Raw genomic sequence first — 27,869 nt, forward strand, 5'->3', positions numbered from 1 at the left:
TCTTAACCCATTTTTGCTGCAAAGCTGAAGAAAATCCTTGTCTCTCTCTTTCATCAGTAGTGAGAGAGAGCAATTACATACGCACATGCATGAGTGTCAGTATGTACACGTGCATGAGAAAAGTCAAAAGTCTGCCATCCATCCCCTTTCCTCTTTCAGCATTACCCTGGTGTGATCCAAGCTCCTGGCAGGACATACTATTGCTAAATAATAAATGCACAGCACTGGAAGTTTAAAGTTAAACATATCAACTTCTGTGATTTGTTGAAGACTGGCACAAATCTATCAACCCAATTTTTTGGGATATACTGGTTTCAGGACAAAAAAGGCTATGCTGAAGAAGTTTAGAATTCAGGTAGCGACATGGTAGAAAGAGTGCAAATAGTCAGCATGGGTATGAAGGTGTTCCTCGAGCACAGATGGTGAACCTGCTTCACCTCCTGCCTCAGATGGGAAATGCCTCAAGGACAGCCCAGCTGCCCATCTCAGCCACTGACTGTGAGTCAAGCCAAACACAGCTTTCCTACCAGTCACCTGAAGAAGAGGGACATCCTATTATCCCAAGAATGTCTGAGCTGATGACGTGGAAAAATTCCCAATGCCTTCAATGTGCTAGCATTTAGCTAAGGGGGAAGCATTACACATACTTCCTTTTCTTTCCCTTCTCCCCAAAACTCTGCATTGTTCCAAGTTTTCGTGGGTGTTGGTGTTTTTCTGAGATTCAGTTACCCTTAAAGGTTAGAAAGCCGAGGACACTATCTAGAAGTGGCAGATCCTGAGATCCTGAACTATTCCACTAAAGAGAGAGTCTGGGGTTGCAGAAATTTATGACCCCAATTAGACAATTTCCATTTTCTGTCACTGCATGAAAAGACTACCGGGCTGGAAATTTAAGCCAGGTGTCTGTTTCTCCTAGAGCACATTGTCTGTTCAAAATGGCCTAGAATCTCAGCCAAAGCAGAGACACTCTCATGACACTGCCTTGAAAGAGGAAAAGCTAAAACACAAGGAAGATAAAAGACCCGAAAGAGGCTCGACTTCCAGCTGAAATTATTCCACTTACATACCATCCTTTCAGCATTACACTTAAGAAAATTAGCACCTTGCAAGCCTTGATAATAGAAAGGACAATCAGGCAGCACTGTAGATGCTATTACAGGGTCTTCAAGGAGTGATAAACAAAGACAAGAGCCATTTGTCTGACAGCTGGACTGTGAACACAAGTAATTCCAGCTACCATACATATAACAAAGAGATACTATAGATCCCAGAATATATCGCTGAGGGATACCAGATGACACTGAAGACACCAGAGATCAAAGCAATAAATTTTACAGAATAAGAAAAAGAGTACAATTATAGCTGATGGTCAAAAGAGTCAAATGTCACATGGAAGTTCAAAACCAGCAGACAAATATAATAATAACCCTGCTGTATACAAGTCCACAAACACATTATCTAGATAGCCTTCAGAGAAAGAGAAAAATAAAACTCAAAATTATATCTATAGTTTATCTGCAGAGCAGTTTGCACTAACCTTTGACAGCAATGACAGTGTAAAGGAAATGTTCTTGATTTCCAAAGAATGTTACTTTTGCTAACATAATTCCCTCATACAGCAGCCATCTTCCTTAAAAAAATAAAAAAATCTTTCCCATGTTCATTTGAGTTAGAAAGTAGAAGTAATGATCACATAGATAATTAGAAGAAGAAAACCTCATACTAAAAAAAAACCTAAATCATGAAACAGAAAAAAAGACAAGATTTTTAGTGTAATCAAACACAGTTATTTTGCTGGCTACTCCTCCAGTTTCCCTATCCTTCATCTGTGCGCTGTCTTCTCAGCTTATAAAATCTTTACCCAGTGAAATTTGTTTTCATACTTGTCAAAAGTGTCAGTACATATTCTGGACTGAGTAGAAGAGACAAATATCAATTTTTATTGAAGGCCTTGAAATGTACCAAAACATTAGAAATTTTCAAACTAGCTGGCAAACATAAATACATTTACCATAAATCAGAATTGTAAAATTAAGCTATAAATTAGTTATAAAATTAACATCCTTTTGAGAGATCTGAATATGATGAGTAGCAGTGAAAATGGTAGTTCTGAAGCATAACTGCAGAAACCTTCAGCATTCTGTTAACCCCTGCTCACAGCAATTATGGAAACTTCTACCATGTCATTAAACTCTCTTGGTATTCTGAATTTTGCCCAGCAGTGGAATAAACTAAAATGTTCCAAAGCATTTTAGGCACCAACACATCAGACAGAGAAATAAATTCATGGTAAAAACTGACTCATCACATGTGTTGACCAGAGCCTGAGTCTACATCCTGGCACCTTCCAGGTTAGGTGGGCCCTTGTTTAAGAGTCTGTTCCAAATTTTACAGAGCAAAAAAGAAAACTCTGAATATCTCACATCTTGGTGATGGCAGTATCTCTCTGCCAGACAATTTGCCCAAAAGATGAGAAATCCCTGCTGCTGAAATATTTGGGGGGTGGCAGGTGGTGAGTGGGGAAGGAATCAGTTTTAAGGAAAGTTTTATTTTTGGCAAGGGAGTATTTATATGAGAAAATGACCAGTTAAAAATTAAACCCCAAAATGCAGAATAAAACTGCTCCATGGATATCATCTAATTAATAGATGGCAAAAACTGATAAAATGTTAATAACAATGTTAACACCGAACACAGAGTATTTAAACTTAGGACAGAAAGAAATAACAGATGGAACAGAGATATGTACAGATCTCTTACATTCATATATCCATCTACTTATGAATATATTAGCATCTGACTCACAAATAAAGCATATTGAAAGAGTCACAGCAGCATTATCTACCAAAAAAAGTTAACAATGAAAAATTTAATGCACTACCATTTATAAATATAAGCTCATTTAAATACTAGGTGTTTAGAAAATTATTGACTCTTTGCACGCAATTGGGAAAAAGAAAATACTTTTCTGGTTAGTGGTTCAGTCTCTCACCACAGCCATCAACAGTGCTCTTGCCATCAGCTTCAGTGGGAAAAGAATTACACCGTGTGTTAGCTCTCAGCAATTACATTGACATTATCAGTGATTTACTGAGTGGTATTTCAAACATGATACCATATGTCAGCTGATACCAAGCAAGTTTGAGTGACAAAGTTCTGATCATAACCACTTGGTTAATAAATATCACAGCTATTGAGCCTCTAGAGCATTTAAACTCTGACAGCCAGGGCATCACCATTAAAAAAAAAAAAAAAAAAAAGCTTGGAAAATCCTATGAGACTCAGCTCTGAGTTCAAATTACTTCCTCTTAAGTCTTCCACTTCTCAAGTTGATTAAGATTCAGTACATAGCTCTGATTTGAAATCGAGTGGTTAAGCTGAAGGGGAGGCTGGAAATTTTCTCCTGTTGATAGGTAGAAGTGGGAAAGAGTATTGCTAACACTTTGTGATGATGTTCAACCCTTTGCTGTGCCAACATCCTTAAGAATTTAGGCTGCTGGAATATGTTTGTTCTTCTAAGCTGCATGCCAGAGACTTCTTAGAATTACACTACAGATCCTAGAGGGTTTTGTAGGCCATCAGTTGAAATCCACTGCTCTCTAAAAACCAGTTTAAAAAAACCTATGTAAAGATTTTTCTTCATTATAATTAAATTACATCTTTTTATATATCTTTGTCACTTTTGCCTTATATTGGTCCAAAGCATCATCAGGGAATCCTTTTACTCTTGTTTTCACATCAGATAAGTGACATTGATAGCAGGTATTTCTAATTTGAAGATATTTGATGTTTAAACCACAAAGATAGTTGTGCTTTAAAAAACAGACACTCTCTTCGCCTCTCTTTAATTGCAGACTGTAAACATCTAACTCTACTCTTATGGACTTTTTGGACAGAAAGATCTAATGAGCTGATCAGTGTTGTAAGAGAGAGTTCTTATATTATTTTCCCATAAATTTAATTTCTGTGTTAATTCCCAAGAGTTCTCTCACATCTTGACTTTTTTTCAGTATCCAAGGACATAAGAATTCTTTCTAAATCAAGAAAGCAAGTTTAAAAACTCCAACATTATGTCTCTTTTAAACTGAATTTTTCTTATCCAAATTCGTCAAATACTAAAACCATGATGAAAGCAGATGGGAAAAAAAAAAGTAAAAATATAAAAGGAAAACAATACCAAATGAAAATGTAGTGTCATCATATTACTGGTGCACACAAATAATACTGACTATTCACTTCCATTTTTAAGCTGCTTTTCTGAGTTAAAGGTCTTTTAAAATATAGAATTTCAAGCATATTCTGTTAGAAAGGGCTATTTAGATAAGAACAACAACAAAATGAACAAACTACTCAAACTATAGCAGTAGTTTAAATCGTTATATTGTCTGTTTAGAATGATGCTCAGGGAGAAGGACATCATTAAGGAAAGGGCAAGGTAAATAATGAGGCACTGGCTATTGGCTGCAGAGAAATAAAAAAAAGATTCTATAAGTGAGGGAGCCTGCTGCTGCATCATGCAGTTAATGGGCTAAGAGAGTCAGAAGTTACATTAGAGCCCTGCACTGAGAGATCAGAAATGCAGGAAAAAGAGAAACTAGAACATCCAGGGTAAAATCAGCTGCTGTGTATACAGGCCAGAGGATGTTATTTGGCTGCAGGGGAACTGGTGTGGATCATCAGTTTGTACATCAGCTCATTAGCCTCATGCTGGTTAACTGTATTTTTTCAGCTGGGAAGTATTTAAGGCCACATGTTAGAGCTATTTTTCCCCTCCCTACTAGACTTGCAAGGAGGAACAGGAAGAAATTTAAAGTAAATTAAGTGTAATAGTGAAGTATTGACTTGCTAAACTAGCTTATTGAAGTCTTTTAGATCATATGAGCCTTGAAATCAGAAGGGCAAAGAGAGGGAAATGACCGGAAATGTACTGAAAATGGTAGATCAACTCATAACATGAAAAGCTTGCATGGATTTTGAAGTCAGCAGCAAAACCTGTTAAGAGGAACAGGTGTTGCTTGGTGATTTAGCCATGGGCAATACCTGGAGTCAAGTCATGAAATGTTCCTGTATTCACTTGTGTGATCAGAAGAGGCATTCAGTGCTTGGTGGAGAATCTGAGGGTGGAGATGAGCAATGCAGCTGTGTTAGCCCTTGACAGCTGCTGCTAAAGAGAGGGGAGGCTGCCTCCCACTGCCCTCTCCTTGCTCTTGCACGGGCTCTGGCATCATCCAAATTGGCGGTGAGCTGGATTGAAGAATTTAGACGGGCAGAATATTAACATCCCCTTCCCCTGAGGTGCAAATTGTACCAAAGAGCTGGAGCAGCATCTTGGAGGAATTTTGAAAGCTGCGTGTGGGCAGTAGTGCCATTTTTGAAACATGCCTTCCCCCAGCATTTGGAGCATACAGATGACCAGACTTCCTTACAAAACAGCTTGCCATCCCACATTTTCAGCCCAAACCCTCTGTGCTGCTGTAGCATGGAACTGGAATGTGTGGAGAGCTGCAGATCAGTGTGTGTGGATGGTGGTGGGGTTTAATGTCCTTCTGCTGGTTGGTCACACTTTCAAACCTCACCCCCAGTTGCTTAGCTGTGCTGTAATCTGGGTAGCATCTAGAACCACTCTTTTCTTTATGTTCCCCTTTTCTTTTCTCATTTATGGCTGCTATAAAGGAAAAAGAATCTCTTGTCTCTGAAAAACAACACTGGGATGGTGCAGCCAGAGTCTGTTTGGAGGAAATCCAGCATCTTCTATAAACAGTTCAATTTCACCATATTTAACTCAAGTGCCTCTAAATAATAGTAATATTTTGCTTTCAATATTATTTTGGCCTTTGACCAATGTTCCATTTTATGTCCAGTCTCTGTTACAATGCTTTTGACCTGTTATGCACTGATCTTTCTTTCAGAAGAGATAAACTTCTAAAAATAGGTCTTTATCTTCCCAAGAGTCATTTATAACTTTACAGCAGATTAAAATTTCACTGATGAATGGGGAACTGCTGATGGAGCTCAGCCAACACTAAAATACCGAATCTCACTTTGGTATCTTCCAAGTATTTTCTTCTTCAGTACAATACTCTCATATTATTTCTGCTCGATGACCTCTATGTCATGTTTCTGCAGTTACAAACAGTGAAATATTCAGCAGTTGTATGTAACAGGGGTCAAAGATATGTCTGATATCTGGAAGCAGAAGGTTGAATGCAGTGTCAAAAGAAAAGGGGAAGAAAAAAAATAAAATAAAAAGAAAAAATAAATGGCTCCCAAAACACATCCCAAAACTAGTTTGTGGACAAATAGTCTAGCAATTCAGAGATAATTGAACCATTCACTGAATGGTCTTTAAACAGCATGACAGAGAGATCCTACTTTCCCCTAGGAATTCATAGTACCTTTGTAGTAAAGGCTCTAGTTAATAGTTATGTTTACTGTAGCCTGTATTTGGAACAAGCAGTGGTATTTTGAGCACAGACACTTCCTTGCCCCACAGTCATCTTCACTGGCTCTGCATGTTCGTGTCTACCTACATGCACTCGTCTGCCACAAGATTTCTTGCTTAATGAGACATTAGTTTATATGTGCTTGATAAAAATTGCCTAGAAAATCACAAGAACCACTTACCACAGGCTAAGCAGGTGTGAAAACAAAATATATTGCATATTTTATGCAAGTCCATCTAAAGGTGGCTTAAAAGAAGGCTGGAGAAGGACTTTTCACAAGGACATGTAGTGATATGAGAAGGGTGAATGGCTAAAGCTGGTAGGTTTATATTAGATGTTAGGAAGAAATTCTTTACAGCAAGGGTCATGAAGCACTGAAACAAATTGCCCAGAGAAGTTGTGGACTTCCCATCCCTGCAGGTGTTCCAAGATGAGCCTCTGAGTAACCTGCTTTAGTGGAAGGTGTCCCTGCCCCTGACAGGAGTGTTGGAACTAGATATTCTTTAAGATCCCTTCCAACTCAAAGCATTCTGTGATTCTGTGATTCTGATTTTGATATGGTACATATCTGTCTGGGTCTCTTTCTACACCCTGCCTCCTGATATGATGGAGAAAAACCTAAATATGGAGAGGAATGGCAGAACAAACAATTCAGTATAGGAGCAGTGCTAGTTCATGCCCTGATGACATGTCCATCTGAATAATTACAACAGTACAACTCACTTCTCTTACTCATCCTGTAAAGGTAATCTGGTTTTCCTCATCATTTAAAACACAGAGGGATTTCTCTAACTCAGTTGTCTTGACTGTGCTGAGGCAGGAGCCAGTGATATCAGCATCACAATCAATAGAGCTAGCTGGGAAGCTGCCTGGTGAACATGGTGAGGAAATGGTGAGAAAGAGAAGGGTACGACATTGTCCTAAGCCAGGCAAAAATCGTCAAGGGACCTAAACAATAAAATTAGGTGAAAGTTTCAGGAGTAATTTATCTTGACACAGGAGAAAATTGCATTCACTTTAGGTTTAGTATAGCCTTTTTCAAAAAATTTCCACAGTCTTTTGATTAATACTCTACACTCAAGATAAGGTTCCTCCTATTTTTGTCCCCATCCACTCTTGTTCACGTGGCCTCCAAATCATGCTCTACACCATGACCCTGGAAGTACTTAACAATCTGGCAGCACATCTTAGCCTGAATGCTTAAAAATCTCTCCCTAAATGACCATTCCATATTTCAGCACATCTTCAAAGATGCCATAAAATGCTTGGTTGAGACAAAAATCAGAATGGAATATCTGTATTTTAAATGAAATGAAAACCTCCATTAGCCGGCAAGCAGAGATTGTCAAACTCCTGCTTCTTCTAACCTGATCAGTCAGGCTAAGCTCAGGACTCCATAGGTAAAATGTTGCTGGGTTTATGCACTGAATAGTCTCTTTCCTGGACACTGTGTGTCTAGATGTGTCAAACATCCACAGACTGTAGGTATTGGGTTGAGAGAAAATATTGTGAACTGTATTCTCATTTGACACAGAGAAGCAAATATCTGTTGACTTCAGTAGAACTAAACCAACGTAGTTCAGAATATTTTTATTTATTTATTTAATATTTGAATAAATATTTATTTTAAATTTTTATTTATTTATTTTTATTTAATGAGTTTATTTTATTTCTTAAGAGAGTTAAGGTCCTGTGTCTGTCACCTGCATCACTGTGGAGTAATCATTTCCTCTTCATTCACTTAAATAGTAACCCTTTTTTTCCACCTACCTAGTAATTTTTGCTATGTTATGATAGAAAAACTTCCAATGTCATCTGGCTCTCCTTCCAAACTGCAATATTTTGATTGGAATTTATTGCTTTTTCTCCCCCTCAGAAAATTATACACTCCTCCCTTACTCTATAAAAACCATAGGCGTTTTACATGTAGTCATTTAAACGATAGATTTTCAAGAAACTGCATAAAGACAAATCATTCAAATTCTTATTTTGGAGAATCCTTTCATTAAATTGTAAGATCTGTTGCCAAGAATATTGCTATGTTCCCTTCCCCCTGCCTGAACTGAGGGACATGCCTGAAGATAATTGGTTTCTAAAAGGTAGGAAAAGTACTTGAAACTCGCTCTACTGCCAACAGAGGTAGGTCCTTCAGGTAACTGGAGAGGCCTTGCTAATGAGAGCCTAGTTCAATCATTTACATTTCTTTGGTGGTTATTTCCTTATGCAAATGAACAGACTTTTCACCACATAGAAACGGGCAACAACCGACTGTTAAATGAATTGCCTCTCACTTAATGAAAACATCCAGCCCCTTCTTTCTTATGAGTTTACAGAAGGTTATTTGTTTGGATTATTATAATCCACAGCACTTTGATGTTCACACCACACTGGGGTTTAGAGAACAACACTATTATCTGTAATTGCAACTGCAAAGTTCCTCCCTTCAGAGACATACTACTACATTTTTATCAAAGGATGCAAAGACAAATATATACAGCATAATGAAGGCAGTCTAGGATATCCAAAGACTTTTTCCTTTTATTTTTTTAATTTAATAAGAAAACAAGACACCTTGAATTTCTTTAGAGATATTCAAAGGAAGGAGGTAGGAAGTGGCTAATAAAATTTAAAAAGAAACCCTTTACATGTTTTCCATCATCCAATTAACACACTAACAGGGTACAACCCTCACAGTTGAGTGAAAGGGACAAGGTAACAGTATTTTCAGCTCTGTATTTCTTTTTCTTTAAGAGCAAGCAGGCCTTCAGCCCGGGGTGGTGGTGATGAAGGGCGTAAACCAAAGTAGTTAGATCAGTGGGGAGCTTTCATCATCTCTCCTGGATTAAACACAGGAAAGAAAATAATATCCTTAGCTCCCTTCTACATTTTACAAGAATGACAGTGACAGTGAAGTTAGTGTGAGATAACTATGGTGTGGTAAAGGCAAATGGTTAACTGCATGCAAATGTAGTGTTAAGCTTTAATTTTCTTCTTTATTTCTGTTCTTACACTATCCAAAAGCTGCTGCTGCCTCTACCAGGTGTCAGGAACATGATCCTCTTTTGTTTGATGTCACTAAGGATCAATCTGAATTTTCTTTAGCCTCTAGCTGTGTTGAATTCTGTAATGAAGAGTTAATCTAGGCACAACTTGAAGGTTAAAATTATAATTTCTTCTTTCTCTGTAAAGGTGCATATCCTTGCAGATTATTTTGAACCCCCTGGGAGATCCTCCTTCATAACATGTCATGGTCTGCTGAGGATTATTTTTAGACTTTTTTTTTTTAAGCAAAGCTTCTCAGACCTCTGCAAGTATTTATTGGTTAAATCTCAAAGACCGACATTGGATGGTTGAAGAGGATAATTCTTTTCCCTCAGTAGTAAGGCACTCACATGCCTATAAAAATAATTTGCTTATTTTCTTCAGGTTTATTTATCATTTACCAATAGCCATTTCTTTTTGTGTTTGTAATGACATAAAATAGGACCTATTCCCACTGATTTATGCATTGCATATTAGAAGTTAGCCTCCAGTCACAAAGCCATTTCAAACACTGTACTATAGTATCTCATGCATTTTCATCGGACACTGTTTGTACTTTCATAGCTCAAGCATATTTTTAAATGTCTCTTCCACTTCGTCATCTCTCAACTTTTATTGCAAAGTGCTAAATATGCTCCTGATGCTGCTAAGCACACGTTCTCATCAGCTGAAGAAACTGGTGAGTACTAGTCACCATACTCTACATATTGTGCAATATGTCACACTGAACTCCATTTTCAGCTCTTTACTTTACTTATTATTTACACCCTTAATTAAAATAAAAAGTTTTAATATATTATAAACAGTCTCTTCAAGAAGGAGTCATATTTTTTTTTTACTCAAAAAGGACATATGAAGAAATGTGAAAGTAAATCTCTACCTCCAGTAGCACAGAAAAAAGCTGAAAAAGCAGTATCTAGGAAATACTATTTGAGAATAATTATAGGTTATCTTCATCCAGGTCATGCTATAAACTCTTCACAAAAAGAAATAAAAACATCTCATGAAAGTTGCCACCTCTGTTTGTCTGCATTACTAAGGGGAGACTTTTCCAGGAGTCAGGATAAAGATCTTTTTTGGTTGTCTCTGTTAACAATGGACCACAAGTAAGGGGAAAACAGATTTGCAACCATGTCTGTGTTGGCAGAAGCTGTGGGTTTGTATGACAATCATTAGTTTCAGTAGTATTGTGAAGGATGTTAAGTCCTATGTGTGAAGCACAACATTAACCTTAGGTAATAATAAGCACAAAATCTTATTGTTACTAAGATTTTAAACTAAGAAAGGAAAATCACTTTTAGCAGCATTTTAAAAGTGAAATGCAATAAAAACATTGTGAAATAATGCACCACAGTAATGGGTAAATATTGGAGAATTAATTGATAAGATTGGATTTGTGCACTGATTAGCACAAAGGAGTTCAAAACCACTGGGTTCCATCCAAATACCGGCATTAAATAAGAATAGTAATGAAAAGATTCATCCAGTAAGTTGAATGTTTATCTTTATCTGAACATCTTGAACACAATAAACTCTAATCAAAATAACAGTAAGGGTTGACTTCATGTATTTCTTGCTTCTGATTAAATCAAAGATCATATGAAAACTACTATCCCACAGGAACTTAGACATAACTTTTTTCAGTACTGCTCATAATCTGGAAGTGAGAAAATCTCTCTAAAACCTGAGAAAAATTTAAGAATAAATATTGAAATAAATTATAAATTAAAAAATTAAATTTAGGTAAAGCTGAAATTTGGAAAAAAAATTTGAAAACTATTTTGTACCTTGATTGACTTTGATCTTCATGCAGACAGCTATCTGTCAGATGCCAAAATTTTTTTGGAACCCGTAAAATACAATAACACATACATACAGCTGCTCAAGTTGTTTCCATTTAGTGGTGTTTAAACAAAGTGCACTTATAAAATAAATTTCATACAATTCAAAGAACCATTTTACTGCTGATGTAAATGGAAACCCATTACCCTGGAAAAGTTTCCACTTTAATTAGTTTTCAGATCATATATTTATAGTGCAACACTTCTGTACAGGTGTACATTGTAGAAGATCTTTTTCATAAAATGGCATTTATGAAACAGCTCTTAAAATGCATGAAGCAAATTACAACCAAAATTAGAGATTTTCTGCTGTACCATCAGGGCTACAAAGCTGATTATCCACAGCGCAAGTGTTGTTGCTCCATTGCCTCTGAGCAACTATTGGAATAAAAGATAATATTAGTCCTAAAATAAGAAATTACTGAACATATTAGAGTCAAATTTCTAGTTCTACAGGCATTTACTTGTTCAGGAAAGTTACTCAAATATCCGCCCCCCACTCTACTCATGGGTGAGTTATGCTCTGGTTTAGAACTCCATTCTCTACTTTTGCCTGGAAAATGCTCAAACCTTCAAATTCTGGTGCATCACTGCTGCTGTGGCTCTGTCAACATCCAGGCACTTTGATGTCCTGCCAAAGAAGGGGGAGGCAGCCTAGTTTTATGTAACTGGCCATGTGAATGTTCAGTGTTCTCTGAGTCGGCTGAGGATTATCTTTTCTGCCCAGGTGTGGGTCACAGACCCCTAACTGTCAGGGTCTGATAGGATCTTGAGACAAGGGAATTCAAACACAGCTGGAGAATGTGGGTGTCTGCATGCTGGTGCAAGGAATGTGAATTTCCAAGAAATAATGATGGTGGGAGGAAAATACCAGGCACATTGACTGCTGACAGAAGCCACACTGGTGCCAAAACTAAGAAAGAGTCAAGAGCAGGCATTCTTCTGAAGCTGTTACCCCCATAAGGCTGCCAGCTGAAAGGGAATGCATGATATCTAGGACACAGTGAAGAAGTCTCTGTGTAGCACGAAGCTCTCAGCAAACTAACCATCTTCAATTTAGGTTATCTGTATGACAAGTATTGACAATGCATGTTTTTTCTCTGGTCTCCACCCTCTTTCAGAATTTGTACATTTGGTCCTCCTCCCTCTCCACAATTTAGTAGCTTCATGTTGAGTTGATATATGTGACAGACAGAAACAAAATTTAAAAAAAGAATGCCCTGGTTTGTTGCCTGGAGGGGAAAAAGATAAGCCCAAACAACAAAACAATTAATTCCTTTATAAAAGTAGGAACTTCTGGGTGCACAGTGATTCATCGTGTTAACAAAATAACAGAGGCAGATTTTCAGACTGTGACTGGCTTCAGACATGAAAAAATATGTGAACAAAAAATCCAAAATTTCAAGATTTACATCTTCTCAGACTCATTTCTTGCCTTATATCTTACCAGTTCTGACATACTTTGCTCAAATTTTACTTTTTAAATCTGATATTTCTGCTAAATGGAGAAGACATTATGCTCTTATCCATGAACCAAGTAAAATCACAAGGTTTCACAAATGCAGATGACTGCTAAAAAAAAGCAAACTGGGAAGGAGGAAGAAGGGAGAAAGAGAAGGAAGGAATAGTTATCCAGACTAGCATATGCAAACGAAACATATGGTTGAGCCTGCTTATTCCACAAGCAATACACTCATTGAGGATGACTCATAAACACATGAACTATAGTACTTAGTACAATCTAAAATACAAAAAACACCCCATAGAACTAGTTTAAATGTGAGATGCTCATACCAGAAAAATATGATCAAAAGTTTCAAGTCCATTGTATTGTCTTAAGTATGTGCTATATACAAATATGCAAGCTCTTTTTTATCTTTCTTCCTTCTAGCATAAGGAAAAGAAGCAGTAGCCACACTAATATATGTGTGATCTCATCTCTAGTCTGCAGAAATTCTGAGTTACTTTTTTGAATAAATACTAAATTTTAAAATGCAATGATGTGTGAGTTCATACACAAGTTCACAAAGTGGAAATAGTTTTATATTGATAAAATCAGCATAACTGAGTTTGAAATATCCAAGATCTATGCAGGGTTCTTTAATCTGTCCAAAAATCAAAACATCATGAAATTATTTGGTGAAACATTGAGATTTGCAGACTCTTTCCCTTCCACAGAAAAACTCAAGCTATTGGCTGAGTCAGAAATCTCTGCTCTGTAACTGCCTATATAAAGTCAACAAGATGTTGGGTATTTGCTGCTGGATTTTTGCCAATAACTGTCATCTTAACGTAATGTCAGAACATGGTCAGGCCCTAAAACCAAAACCTGACATCAGGATATTTTTCTAGGCCTGACAGTGTAGACATATGCTTACACTTAAGTCACCAGGAAGCTCCCCAAACACAGAGCAGGGAGAAACACTTCCTACATTACAACAAAAATCACTTGTTGTCCAGAAAGGGCAGGAAGTTACCCCTGAATTCGGGATGATATCTGTGACTTCAGCCAAGTCCTTCCCTCTGTGGAGCAGGTAAACAAGGTTCATCAGATGGGCCCTTTTTAGTATGGATGAGCTCTGGAGAACATCTGCCTCTCAGTCTGGAGCTGCTCATCTCCCCCCTGCTGGAATGGAGGGGGCTGGGACAGCGTCAGCCTCCCACCCCTTGGCAGGCACTGAGAGCCTCAGCTCCCTGAGCTCTGTTTGCTGACCAAGCAGTCATTCCCCATTTCCTCCAGGTGGAAGTCCCCTGGGCTCCATCTGGTCTATCAACTGTAATTGGACTATCTGCGGGTTTGCATAATCTAATTAGCCCCTCTTTTCACCTTGCCTAGTACAGACAGCAAAGACCTTTGCTTAACCTTTCACTTTTACAATTTAACTCTTTACTAAAATACAGCTCCTTTTCTTGACCTATTTTCTCTACCTTTTGACTCTACCTTTTCTTGATCTATTTTCTCTTTCCCCAATGTTCATTATATTCCATAATCGTTGCTATCTATCATTACCCTGAAACCCAAAAATAATGCAATCTCATTCGCCATTTGTCTTTCGATCAGGAAATGCAGAGAGATAAAAGGAAAGAGCAACAGAATAAACCTGTAGGAGACAAACATACTATCCTGCCAGAGGAGAGATTTAAAGCACTTAGGTGGGCAAAGTTCAACACCTAGTGTCCTTAGAATTGAGGTGAAATACAATGAATTCAAATTCTTAGAAAGCTCTCTTTGAGTATTATTGTGTTCATAGTAAATACAATAACATCCATTCTGCAAACTGCCTATATTAAAAACCAATTCCAAGTATTTGAAATGTTTACCACAAGACAGTGATGGTCCTTTAGATGGTCCCTTCAAATAACATAATTAGAGGACTGGGGACAGAGTGCAGCCTTTCAAAGAGAAAAAGCTTCAAAATTGCTATTTTGTTCCAACTGTAAAGAACTCTTAGAACTGAATTTTCACCAAAAGACTGTAATAAAGGGAATAAGACTGCAGCATAGCTGTGCTGAAACTTTACTCTTATGACAAAGCTGTGTATGAAGAGGATAATGCTTGATAAAAGATTGCAAATCCCCCATTCATTAAGCAAACTGCAATGCAGGTGCCACAGTGCAGTGGCTTAAGGGTCATTGAACTACATTGCATGTTATGATGCTTTCTTATAGAGGCTAATGTAAAGTTTTCTGTTCAATGTTTTAGAAAACCAATGCAGTGTAAAGTATGAATAATACAGGTATTATTAAATTATTATAGAAAAACCCTCAAGAGCTCAACAGTAACAAGTATTTTTGTGATTAGAAGTAGGTTTCAAAATATATTTCATGAAAAGGTCATTGAAATGTCTTAAGTTACTGACAAACTAGAAAAGTCTATAGGACCAAATTCTCCAGTCATTTGCAGCAACTACAGGTCATTATTTTCTGCCAAATGGAGAAAGCCCCTCCAAAGTTTGATAACATTTTTTTATTTTATGTCAGCCTGGTCCTTGGTGCATGAAGAAGATATCATTAGTTTTTAATTCTAAGTTGGATGCCTGGCATCCTTAGGAGAACACAAATAAAAAATGTTTTTAATAAAAAATGTTCTCAAGCCAATTCTACATATTGGGAGAATGCAGATCATAGTGAGAAAAAAATTTAAGCAAGTTCCCTTAGATGTTATCTGCTGTTTATTTTTGTCTATTTGATATTCCATAAGTTGCTGACCATTATCTTACTTCTTCCAAGTTTTAGAAAGTTTACGTTAAATACAGTTATTTGCATATCCCTTTGTGTACAAAAACTTCACTCTCTTTCTCTTTTTTTCCCCTGCCTACTATTTGTCTTATTTTGAAGTGGAAAACGGAATCAGTTTATCTCAGCATATGTCATAAATTGTGCTTAATTTTGCACCCAGGAGAAATTGAACATTGTTAGTATTCCTCAAGAGAGGTTGATAAGTCTCTTGTCGCAATCTGTGGATTTGTGAGACTTAATTCTTCAGTGTTGGTTCTTAAAAATACTTATGGCAGGTTGGCAGCTGCTTGGTTTGGCCAAAAACCAAACTCGTGTAATCTGTAACATCAGAATAAACTGATGTTTGCAGTTCCTGTCAAGGTCACTGAACTGCTACAGGATTCATAGCAAGCACCACCCTCCATATATTTACCTTACTTTTAAGCTTTATAATGTGCAAGGCTGCTCAGCTGCTTACAAAATGTACTAAGAAAGGAGAGTCCATAGTGAGATGTACAGAAAAAAAAACCTAATTAACATATCTATTTGCCATTAATGGTGTTTTAATTTGTTAAATACGTTTGCCTCTGGTTCCTTCTTGGTTATATTATCATGTCTGAAGAAATAATAAGAAGAAAGGAATAGAATTTCCCAATGTTGAATCCATTTCTTCTCTACTCACTGTAGAACTCAGTCTTAAATTCATCTTGAGCCAGACCAGGAATGGTGGGAAGAAGAATGGGCCATAGCATTATCCTTTCAACTGGCCAGCCGAAAAGAAGGTCACACATGCTGCCCTGCACATTAAAGAGCTCATGGATGGCTGGTACATGGAGAAACACAACACACATGGTCCTTTCAGTCAGGAGTCATGCCTTAAAAAGTTTTTGTTGAAAGGCACAGTCTCTTATATTCTACTTAATATAAAATTAAATAGTTTTAAATTTTTGACATTTTCTCAAGAAATATTGTAAATTATAGGCATATCCAGAATGATGCCAAAAGGTAAGAGAATCCTAAGCCTATTTCCTCTCACTTACACACCTGAACATATAATGAACACGTCTGTTGTTGCAAGGCACTTATCTGTAACTACTGTACCCCCTGTGAACAGCAGGTACAGTAGTTACAGATATATATATATATATACCTATATATTCTAAATAAATTCATTCTAAAATAAAAATAAGACCTATTCTTTCACTCTCCCCCTTTTTCATGCTATTCAAGCAAGCAGTAAAATAAATGGCTTAATTAGCAGCAATATATCTTATTGGATTGATGTATATGTAAGTCAATATATACAGCCATAAAATGTATTTTATAAGTATAAATACTTATGTGTATATAGATTATATAATACTGATATAATACAGATATTACATCTTTGCATGTGATTGGAGAAAGTGGGGTTTTTTTAAGTGATTTTTTATAAATGTACATGAATCAGTTACAGAAAATTGACGCAGTTCTGCATTTAGAGCCTGGGACAAAGCAACATTAATGTACATGTATATCAACAAGGCTGGAACATGGCCTGGTGCTGGCAGCAAAACTGTGCAGAAGTGCTAGCCTGGGTTTGAGAAACAGGGCAGCAACTTTCTTAGAGATTTTACAAGACTGAGCTGACTATGAGTCACAGGATGTCCTCCTCCAGAGGCAGCTCTCACGAGGCAGCTGGAGTTTTCTAACCCTGAGCTGGGTTTGCATGGAGTACCTATGGAAGTATTGGAGTATGCAGGCATTTTTATACAGGCTAAAAGCAAATTCAGCAGCCTAGCTCTCATAAAAATTCTGGGTTTCGTGGTTAAATCAGCACTGGTGATGCTTCAGTGGTGACCCAAGTAGGGGAAAGTTGTAATGTTGCAAGAAGTGCTTTTTGTATGGGGAAAACTTGTAGGCAAGTTAGGACCTATGCCACACCTCTCTAGCTCAGTGTCTGATCTGAGGAAGTTTGAAAGACACTAATTTGACTTTTTGTTTTCATTCTTAAGGCAGAAGTTTTATGACCATGCTAGTTAAATGGAATCTTAGGTGTCTGTGGAAATTGTAGGCACAACCTGAATACAAATAGACCTTTAAATAAGATTAAGACTTTAAATGAGAGCAAAGTAAGAGAGTAAAACACCTGGAAAAATCTGCTTTTGAAAAGGTGAATATAGAAAAGGTTTCTTTGAGAACTCTTCCTAACTTATAACTACTTCTGCATTTCAAAGGAGGTAGTGGGCTAGGTTGAATGGTAGTTTCTTACTTAGACAAAGTTATATCAGTTCTTCTATTTGCAGTATTGAACATAGATGTTTCTTGTCTCATTTGTCTTGCCTCTGGTAAGACTTCAGTCAATCTGTATTCTCAGTCCAAACTGGCATTTTTGTTACTGCCAAGTGAACTCAAATTTCTCTGGCTCTTTTAAACTGATATTAACTGGAGTGTTATAATTAAAAAAAAAACAAACCTGCCCTTTTGTAACCCAGGCACGTTTTGGTCTACATTTCTGAGAGAATTTATGTGATTATGGCAGGGTCTGAACAGCCTTCTCCCATCGTATTCCTTTAGCAAACCAGACCTGTATCTGCTCCTGAAGCACAGTTGTTCCGATTGCACATTGCGCGGTGTTTCTAACGCATGACTGAGTGCTTGCTCTGTTCATCTTTTCCCTGCTAGCAGCCTGTTCTCCTGTTAACTCTTTCTCAATAGGATATGTGTCAAGTCCTGTCCTGGAGGAAAAGATGAAGTCAACCAGATAGTCATTGCAGTTACAGTTCAGTCACATTTAGGCGTTGAGCACCTTGTTGACTCAGTCGCAGTACTGCAGACTTTCCCACACTGTTTACTTGACACTTGCAAGTCCAGCCTGTACCAACTTCTATTGTATTAAGCAAACACTCCTCCTGCACTAAAATTCCTCTCATTGTTAGTGCTAAAGCAACAGGATTTTGTCCAGTTCGCAGACAGCAGAACCCATTGTTATAAGAAAACTCTCCCAAGATGGAATCTGAAAAGAATCATATGACCCAGAAAAGGATTACCCTTCAGGAAGTCTTTGGGCTTTACCATTTTGTGAAGGCATCCCCAGAGAGAGCAGAAAATAATAAAGTAAAACATATTTCTGGACTGAGGCCTATTCCAAAATAGATTATAGGCACTTTCAGTTGTGTGAAAAAAGATCATGTAATAGTTACTAAATGAGACTATGACTTAGGGAAGGGAGGTTGTGGTGATTTAATGCAAGTAAGGTCAATAAACTTGAATAAAAGAACATTTTTGTTAAAGGGAGGAAACAAAATAATCTTTGTGAAAGTTACTGCAGTTTTTAAAATGCAAGGCAATTGCATCACATACTGTTACACACGCAACCCCTACTGTGCAAATAGTCATTGAGAATTCCTCCTCAGAGATTTCTGTTCATTTAAGTTAATTTCCATTTTCTTCAGCACATAAAATGGATGTATTGTCATTCAAATTTTTGTCATCATGCTTATGAATTTAAAGTTTGCTTTGAGTATTTAGACATAGGCAGACTCTGCTAATAAGACAAGGTTGAAATTTCCTTTTACTGTAAGGAGATGTGACTCCTTTTCTCTCACTGATTGAGATCAATAAGTTAAATAAATTTAAATTTTATTGAGGAATGTATTTTAAATATAAATTATAAATAGAAATAAACAAGGCTCTGTCAGCAATTATGGAGAAAGTAACAGGTACCTTTATATATATATATATATATATATATATATATATATATATATGCACACTTTTCCTTGAATAGACAGAAAAATTCACATATAAATCTACAACACAGAACATCTGTTGTATCACCAAAATAATTAATTTTCCATCACCATCAGCACTTTCTGGAAATAGCTTTTGGCACGAAAGAGTGAGACTGCCTTCCGAAGCATGAAAATAAAAACTGTGGCACCCAGTCATGTCCCTGGAGTTAGGGATGGAGCATACTGCCTAAAAATAAGGCTGGAGGACCTTAACCCCCCATGGCCACCTCAGCATTCAGCATTGCTCATTGCTCACCATACAGATGGGAGCTGGGAGGGGCCAGCAGCACCAGGTGTATGCAATAAAAATCCTATTTTCTAAAGCCGTAGTGTGGTTTTCCTTCTCACTCATGTTCACAGATGGTTCTTCACCTGGATTTGTGCCAGGCTTCCTCACTGACCAGCCATCCCTGAGCGAGTGGTCTGGTGACAGGGCCTTGGCCACTCTTCTACTGAGTCCTGGAAGAAGAGACCATCCAGGGCACCTCAGCACCAACAAATTGGATGTTATTGTCCTAGTGAAGCTGTAAAAAACTTCAAAGAAACCAAGCCAAGCTGCATGGGCTCATGGGGCACTAAGGGGTGGAGCCCTTTCCATCTGCATGGTGTTTCCTAAGGCAGGTACAAGCCACAAACCACTCCTCAAGGAGCTCCTCAAGCTAAGCAAGAGACAAGCAGAAATATTTTTATGGCTCTTCATCATGGTTCTACTAAGTTGATGCCAGCAGAGATAAAATTATCTAAGGGAGGAGACAAAGATCAGGTTGCATCTCTTTGTTCCCCCACTTCCCTGTTCCAGTGCTGACTTCTACCACTGTGCATATGCAGTAGATCACACAGTGGAAAATGTTTCTTTTCTTTTTTGTTCTTGTCCCCTGAGAATCACCTCAGAGACACTATCAGCACAGAAAGGCCACACAGAAAGCTGTCACACTCTGACATATGCTCCCACTTTCCCTGTGGCTGCTGGCCCAGCACATCCCCAGCTTCTGGCCACCCCTGCAGGCAGATGAGGTGTGTGCTGTGCAGCCCCCAGGCCCCATCTGGCCCAAAAGTGCAGCTTCCCTTTCTTTCCACTGGCCAAGGAGGAGAACACACTTTGTGCACACCACTTAGAACTGCTTTGGTTGGTACTTAAACTTCTAGATATAATCTATACCTTTGTTATTATTCTTTGAAATCCTACCCAAAGCCTAAAGGCTCTCTTGGGGCAACTGTGCTCATTTTTAAGCCTATAAATAATTTTATATTACTCACCAAAAAGTAGGAATCCAATTTTCTTATACCGCTATTTTCAAGGTATTCAAAATGATTCATATTATAAATCTTGTTGAAGGATACATGCCTGGGGTGTGGTGAGGATATACAGGAGCCAGCAGGGTGAAAGGAAATGTAGCTAAAATAAGCAGATGGGTGGACAGATGGGCATGAGAGGAAGAAATAATATTAATCTACAAAACAGAGAATAAAAGTCCCAGGAAGAAAAAGTGAAAACGAAAAAGTGATGGTCAAAATATGAAGAATGAGAGTTTACTCAGTCTCCTAGCAAGAATTCAAGGCTCCTGCAGCATAATTTTCCTTTTCTTTTAACTGTAGCACAAATTTGTTAATGCAGAAAGAACATGTTTCCAGAATACAAGACTCTGTTGTGAATGGGTACATTTGTGTTAGTTAAGGATAAGAAATACTTTTGAAATTAATGGAGTGCTTTGTCTTCTGTAGGTGTAGGTTGGGTTCTTGAAGGGATTGAGACCTTGAACTTCAGCGAGGGACATGGGGCAGTGTTTATATATTCCACAGCTGTAAAATCACATTATTTATCATAGTGCCCTAATGAGAAATATAGGTCCCTGTCCATATGGCAGAAGGGCTATATCCAACCAGGATTTGCAGCTCTCTGTAGGTATGGACTTGCCTCTTTCTGTGGAAGCTCACATACCAGATTTGAACTCCCTGAAGGATCAGTTAAGTTTAGCTAAAGAATTTGATAGTAGCTATGATTCTTTTATGAGAATACATTAAATATATACTAAGGATATATAATCTAAGTAAGTTTTTATGGACATAGAGGTCCATTTTTCATCCTTTTCAATACAATGCCAGTTAAAAAAATTCTCCACAGAAGCATTGGGCTTTATGAAAAAAATGGTGGATATCTTTTGATTTATTTAAAGTTAACCTTAAATGAAAAATACATTCATAAGTTCTCTTTATCTAATTTTCAATTTTGTTGGCCAAAGGAATTCAAGGACTTTTCAAAATCACTGTGTAAGATATATTTCAAAATATAATAGACTCATTTAAAACAAATGGAAATAAATTTGGGAAGCTCTTGAGATCTCTGAAACAACATAATAACTGTGGCTCTTTCTACCTGATTCTATTGTTCAGATTTTATGGTATGGTTATACAAGACAATAATCTCAATTCCCCGGCACTAATGAATGGTATGATTAAATGAAGCCATCCTAAACCCTTGCTCCACCCAAAACCATCTAAGAAACTTGAACATTGCAGAATATTTTAGACTCATGCCTGTACAGTCTTCTGTTTAAATCACAGGGGAAATGGGTTTTAGAGTCAAGGTAGTATTTAGCAAGCTTGCATATGTTATATGCACATGCTCTGCTGAGCCATGGCTTAATAAGTATCCACTTTAGGATTACTAGCCCTTTACCCTCAAATTAACTTGTCTTATATTGAATATAAAGAGGAGAAGCTCTTTTGTTTGACAGTACTATCCATGTTGTTGCATTTCCTCTCATTTAGCTAATATTTTGGTGAATAAAACTGACCTAAATCTATTCTATCTTTTTCTCCCTTCAGGCAGGACAAAGTGTATGACTCAAGTTAAATAGGGAGTACTGTAAATACAGCAAATGCACTAAACAATTTGGGAGTATGGTGAATAAAGTACTCTACTCAGTGATGTGACCTTTAAGTTGTTTAGAACAGAAAAAGGGCTTTTGCCTGAAAATTTGCCTAATTTTTCCAATTACACAATTTTATTTAATGGAAAATATTACCTCTCTCCATAAGCCTTTCCCCAATGGTTTTCATGACTACAATAACATGCTCCTTTTTGATGCAAATATATTTTAAAAATCCAGGTCTAGTTGGAACATAAATGTCCACTAAAAATGTGTCATACCAAGAACTTTGTAACTTCTTTCAAGTGACAAAATCTCTACTCCTCTATATGCCATGAGAAACTCCTGATGTCATACAGTGTAGTACTGAACCCAGCTTAAACCTCCCCAAGTCAGACTAAATAAAAGATATTCATCCAAATGCACTCCTGAAATTCTCAGACACAACAAAAAATTATTTAATTCTGGAGCAAAAAGTTCTTAATTTTTCTAAATATGATCAGAAATAAAGTGGCCTTATGAAAAAGATGCCTAAGATGTGCTGGAAACAGAGGTGCAAAGAAAGACTCCTACAATGCGAATTTACAATGCAGTTATGGGCTTATACTCATGCATATAACATTGAATTCATATGGCTGTAGTGGCTTTTGTAGATATCCTCTGTGATAGCAAAAATTACCCTCAGAAGGAAAAAAACCAGCTTGAAAAGGGATTGAGCATAGACCCCAGCCGCCAGCAGTGAAGTGTGCTTGTGCAAGCAACTTGTAGAATTGCTGTTACATATGGAGAAATGTATCAGTTCTTTTGAAATACACCAATTGTGTGCTGAGAATACACTGTGCAGTGCACTGGATTCTAAACAAGTATCCTGCTGAACAAAATTAATTAGTGATAGGATTCATAAAATTATAACAGCACCAAAGCTGAATTATCTGTAGCACCTCTCATATCTGGATGTTCTACTGAAATGAGAATATAATTGAACCATCTTGTGTTTTTTCAGAAAAACTGTGGCCCTGAAAAAAAAGAGGTTTGCATGCTTAGTATTAGTCTCATATATGTCAAAGGGTTTATTCATTATGTGCAGAAATGTGCAAATAGCCAGTCCTTTTCAGGCCTATGGACTAAACTGGAAGCACTCAGGGTTATCTCTATTCATTTTTGTATTTTACTTATGTTTTTAAAACTTTTTTATTTCTTTTCCTTTATTTTTTTAATTAATAATTCAGCATCAAAAAATTTCCATCTTTCTTAACAAGTCTTGAGGGAAATTTGCAGAGGTGGAAGGAGAGCAGGCAGAGAGAGATTGCCTTTTTTTGTTCTCCCATTTTACATTCCCCACCTTTTCTTCTTTTGCTTTTTCTGAATGACTTCCTTTCCCTTTCCATTCTTTCAGTCCTGCTTGTGGAGCTTGATTTCCTCACTTTCCTAATCAACCCTGCCCTTCTATGCAATCATCAACAGCGCTGCCTCTGTGGCATGTCAGAGACAGATACAGTGATAAGTTACTCTCAAGGAAACAGTCATAGAATAAAGAACAATGTATTGCTCGGCTATCATCTAGGCTAAATTTCTTCTGAAGCAAAAGGAGTGGACCAGTAGAAAATGACATAATGTAATCTGTTGAAGTGTGTTATAAAAATAAGTCTGGGTTGGGGAAGATAAGTAGACTGCATATAAGATGTATATTAGTACTCCCTTTGAGCAGGCATGTGGATAGTTTTTGTTTCGTCAGCCAAGGGAAAAGAAGAAAGTTTAAACTCAAGATTCCTATCTCAGGTAAAAGATTTGATAATCCAAAATGTATCTTGAGAAATATTGCCCTTTATAAATGTTTTCTTCCTTTCACTTTCAAAAATCTCTACTAGTGTGGAAATCTTGAGGCTGATAAAAACGGCCTGTGCTACACTGTCTCATAAATTTGACTTCCTCACAGCTACATTCTCCTGACATCTTAACTTAATTCTGAACCATTCCCAGGGAACTACAAGACCCAACAGGTCTGTACTCCAAAAAAAATTCCGACTGGAATAGTGAAGGGACAACATCATAAAAAAATATAGACATACGCATTATAATCATGGGGTTTAAAATTTTAGCTGTAGCAATATAAAGCCATATTTTCTCAGTAAGGATAGTGGTATAAAACTTGTGCAAGCCATGCTGGTATTAAACCAATTTTCTTCTCAGAAATGGCTGTAAAACCAAAGATCCGTTTGCTTATGTTATCAGAGAGCAACTTTTATCACTTCATTTTACTATTTACTGCTATGCAACTTCATAAATGCATAGAATTTATGGACATCTGATTTACATGAAGATGGATATGTCCCCATTTCTTCCCTGGAACCACCTTGCTACAGATACATATATACAGGTACATCAGTGAACACCTCTGAAAATCCCCTATGTGACCCATTTTACTATAATTTGGCATAATGGTGTGATGCTCATGTGACTTTACACTTCTGTACTGATTTGCAGACAATGAACATGTTGCTGTATAATTTTCATAATCAAGAGTAATCTCTGTGTGAATCATTTCTTCTACTCAAAATAATGAGTCTTTTTCTCATCTGTTGAGAGACTTTTTTCAGTGTAGATGAGCTTTAAGTGCTTCAAAGCAGCAATTCAGAGAGCACTGGCACAGGCAGCAAGTCTTTATGTCAAACTAAAATAATTCAAATTTGCTGTTCTCTCAGTGACCCTTGCATTTCTCTTTTGTTATCAATTGCATGAGAGATGCCAAATTCTTGTCCCTTTTATGTCCATCACTGGATTGAGTAAGATGACTGTCATGTTTATTTAGGGTCTGCTGTTTATGCTTACTGTAAATCTATGAAGAAATAACTACTAAAAGGATCAGAAGTGCATGCTATAGACAAACATCCACTGCCTGGAGATAATGCATCCAGCAAGACACATATATGCAAAGAACAACTCCCTGCTAATATCTGTCAAACTATTACATGATGAGATCTAGCAGAAATCTGCTCTTCAAGCTTTCATTGGTCTCATGAGACTGATTTGTTTCTTGACTGGAAATACCTACCCTTCTTCCTGAAAGACATTATTTGCCATCTGATTATGAGTGTAGCTAATGATGATATAAAGACAACAGCAACTTTCATTCTGGGGTCACTTTTCTCAGTAAAGGAGAAGGAAGAAGGTGAAAGGCAAGAGGAATGTTAGATAAGACCAAATATATTGTTTTTGTTACTTTTCACGTGTAATCAATAAGAAATTTACAAATTACTAAGTAACACACAGATAGGAATACAGTTGAGGGAAAAACTTCAGCTCGGGAACAAACTTCAACTTCATAGACAAATCCTGAACTATTTAGAGAGGTGTCATCTGGAAAATGTATAGATTTAATTGTCATTAAAAGAAACATCTTTGTCTTATGAAAAAACCTTCACTCACAACTACATTGCTATGAGAAATATGGTCCATATTTTAATGAGATTAACAAGAAAACTGATAGGTACTTCTGCACGACTTTTTACTTGAGCAGCTATTACAGTTGGTTTTCACCCTTTTCCAAAGGATTTTCAATGGCATCTGCAAGTTATGTGTTTAAAACTGGATTTCATTCAATAAATTGTTAATTTTGTTCCTCCTTGAGGAAATGTTGCAGTGGGAATAGAGTAGTATCATGTCTCAGAGAAACAGAGTAAACTTCCAGAAGCACTGATTCACTTGGGGTTGAACATGCATTTCCTGCATTTTTTCATATCTTTTCTCCAAGTCTCATGTATGCCACTTCAATTTTTACATTAATTGACCTAGTGATAGGAAACTCAATTTCCAGAAATAGTCTTTATAGCCCTGTGGGACATTTTTGAATGTTTCTCCAGTTGTATATTTCACAACACTGAAATTCAGGTTGATATCCATGCTTTGCAATGTCAGTAAGAAGTATAAGAATAATTATACGTTTCAGATATCCTTTTTTGGAAGCTTATTTACCAAGCATACCATGACAACTGGAAGACTGATCCAGTAAAATGGGTGAATTCTGGTTCCTAATCCACCAAAATGCTTAATCATAGCAACTTAATTTGACTTATAAACATAGATTACCATGGCGGCTAGTCCAGCAAAACAAGTCTCTGCATAGACTTCAGATCCTGGAAAACCTGGTTGTGAAATGTAATGTAATTTTTACTTGCTCCAATTTAAGCACAAATCAAAGTAGATAGGTCAAGAGAGCTGGACACATTGAAAAATTAATTTATTAATTGACTAGTAAATTTAGCAGTGTTAATTTTTTAGTTGCGTTTGATCGTTGTACAAACACAGCAATCAATAAGAAGAGAAGAGAAGAGACTGTCAAACACAGTCCTATTATAAATTAGATTAAATCAATTTATATACTTATACCTTAGGTGACCAAACCATTTTATGAATCATAGGTCGTATGAATCACAATGTATATCATCCACATTTTTAAGAAAGAAAATAAAAGCAGGAAAACTGGATTATATCAATGGATTAATTAACATAGGTACTCTGTGTCTACCAATTACCACCAGTAGAAAATATCTTTTTAGAATAATACCCTTACCTTTAATCCTTATCCTGAAATTCAACCCAAGTTTCTAGTAATCCAAGGGTACAGAATTTCCTGAGGCACAGGTTCCATAGAGTTGGGCCTAGCAGCCTTTGATGTTTGAGTGTTTGGCTTTTTTTTCATAAATGCATTTTTATTCATTTTTAGCATATTAACTTTTGACAGCTGAATTGAAGTTGACATCAACACAGTTCAGGAAGCCCCTATTATCAAGTTCATTAGCACAACAATTAGAAAAAAGTGAAGTACAGCAGTATTGTAATTTCAGTATGGAGGTACATACTGCAGTACAAACACATTTTTTTGAGGTAGCTCCATAAATTTGCATGGTTATTTAATTTCTTTGCAACTAACATGAAAGAGACAGGAGAGATAGTTGCCAAAAAAAATTCTTTCAAGAAAGAGAGGATTTTCACACATTTTATTATGAGAATGTCACACCTGAAATGATTACACGTGGCCTCCAAATGCAGCTACCCATCCTTTTTCTCAGCACATCTAAAAAGCTTTCTTCCACCATGACATTCTCAGCTACCATCATGTCACACCTTGATGTCTACAGCACTGTCCTCTCCCTAAGGTAGGTAATGCTCAGGTGAATCCTCAGGAGCAAACTGAGACCAGCTTATCAGTCAAGCAGCACACCCATCTCCTTGGAAATGTTGCATCTTTTTCTTTTCCTCACTATGCCACACTAACACTGTTACAATGAACTATTAAAAGCTTGTATAAGTTTACCTCTTCTTGTTGATCTAACTTTGTCTGATTCTTCTCCACTGCTGCATCAGTGATAACCTCATCTCATCACTGTCTTGTTTTCTGGATGTGTCAAGTGGAGATTTCTTGCTGCATAAGATCTTTCCAAAGCTCAGGCAGAAATATGCTTCACATCAAGACTTCTCAATTTTTAAAGCTCCTATTGACACTTCCAGGATCTCCTGAAGTCCCTGAACAGAACTGCTTGAGAAAGTGCACTATTGAGGAGTGCACTGTTGAGGAGGAGTAATAAAGACACAAGTCCCAAGTCTGGTAGAAAACATGGTTTGGGTTTTTTTGCCCTGTTAATGTGCCTTTTGTATTTAAGGTGTGTGCTCACACATCTACCT

Source organism: Zonotrichia leucophrys, chromosome 1, assembly GCF_028769735.1.
Source record: "Zonotrichia leucophrys gambelii isolate GWCS_2022_RI chromosome 1, RI_Zleu_2.0, whole genome shotgun sequence".
NCBI lineage: Eukaryota > Metazoa > Chordata > Aves > Passeriformes > Passerellidae > Zonotrichia > Zonotrichia leucophrys.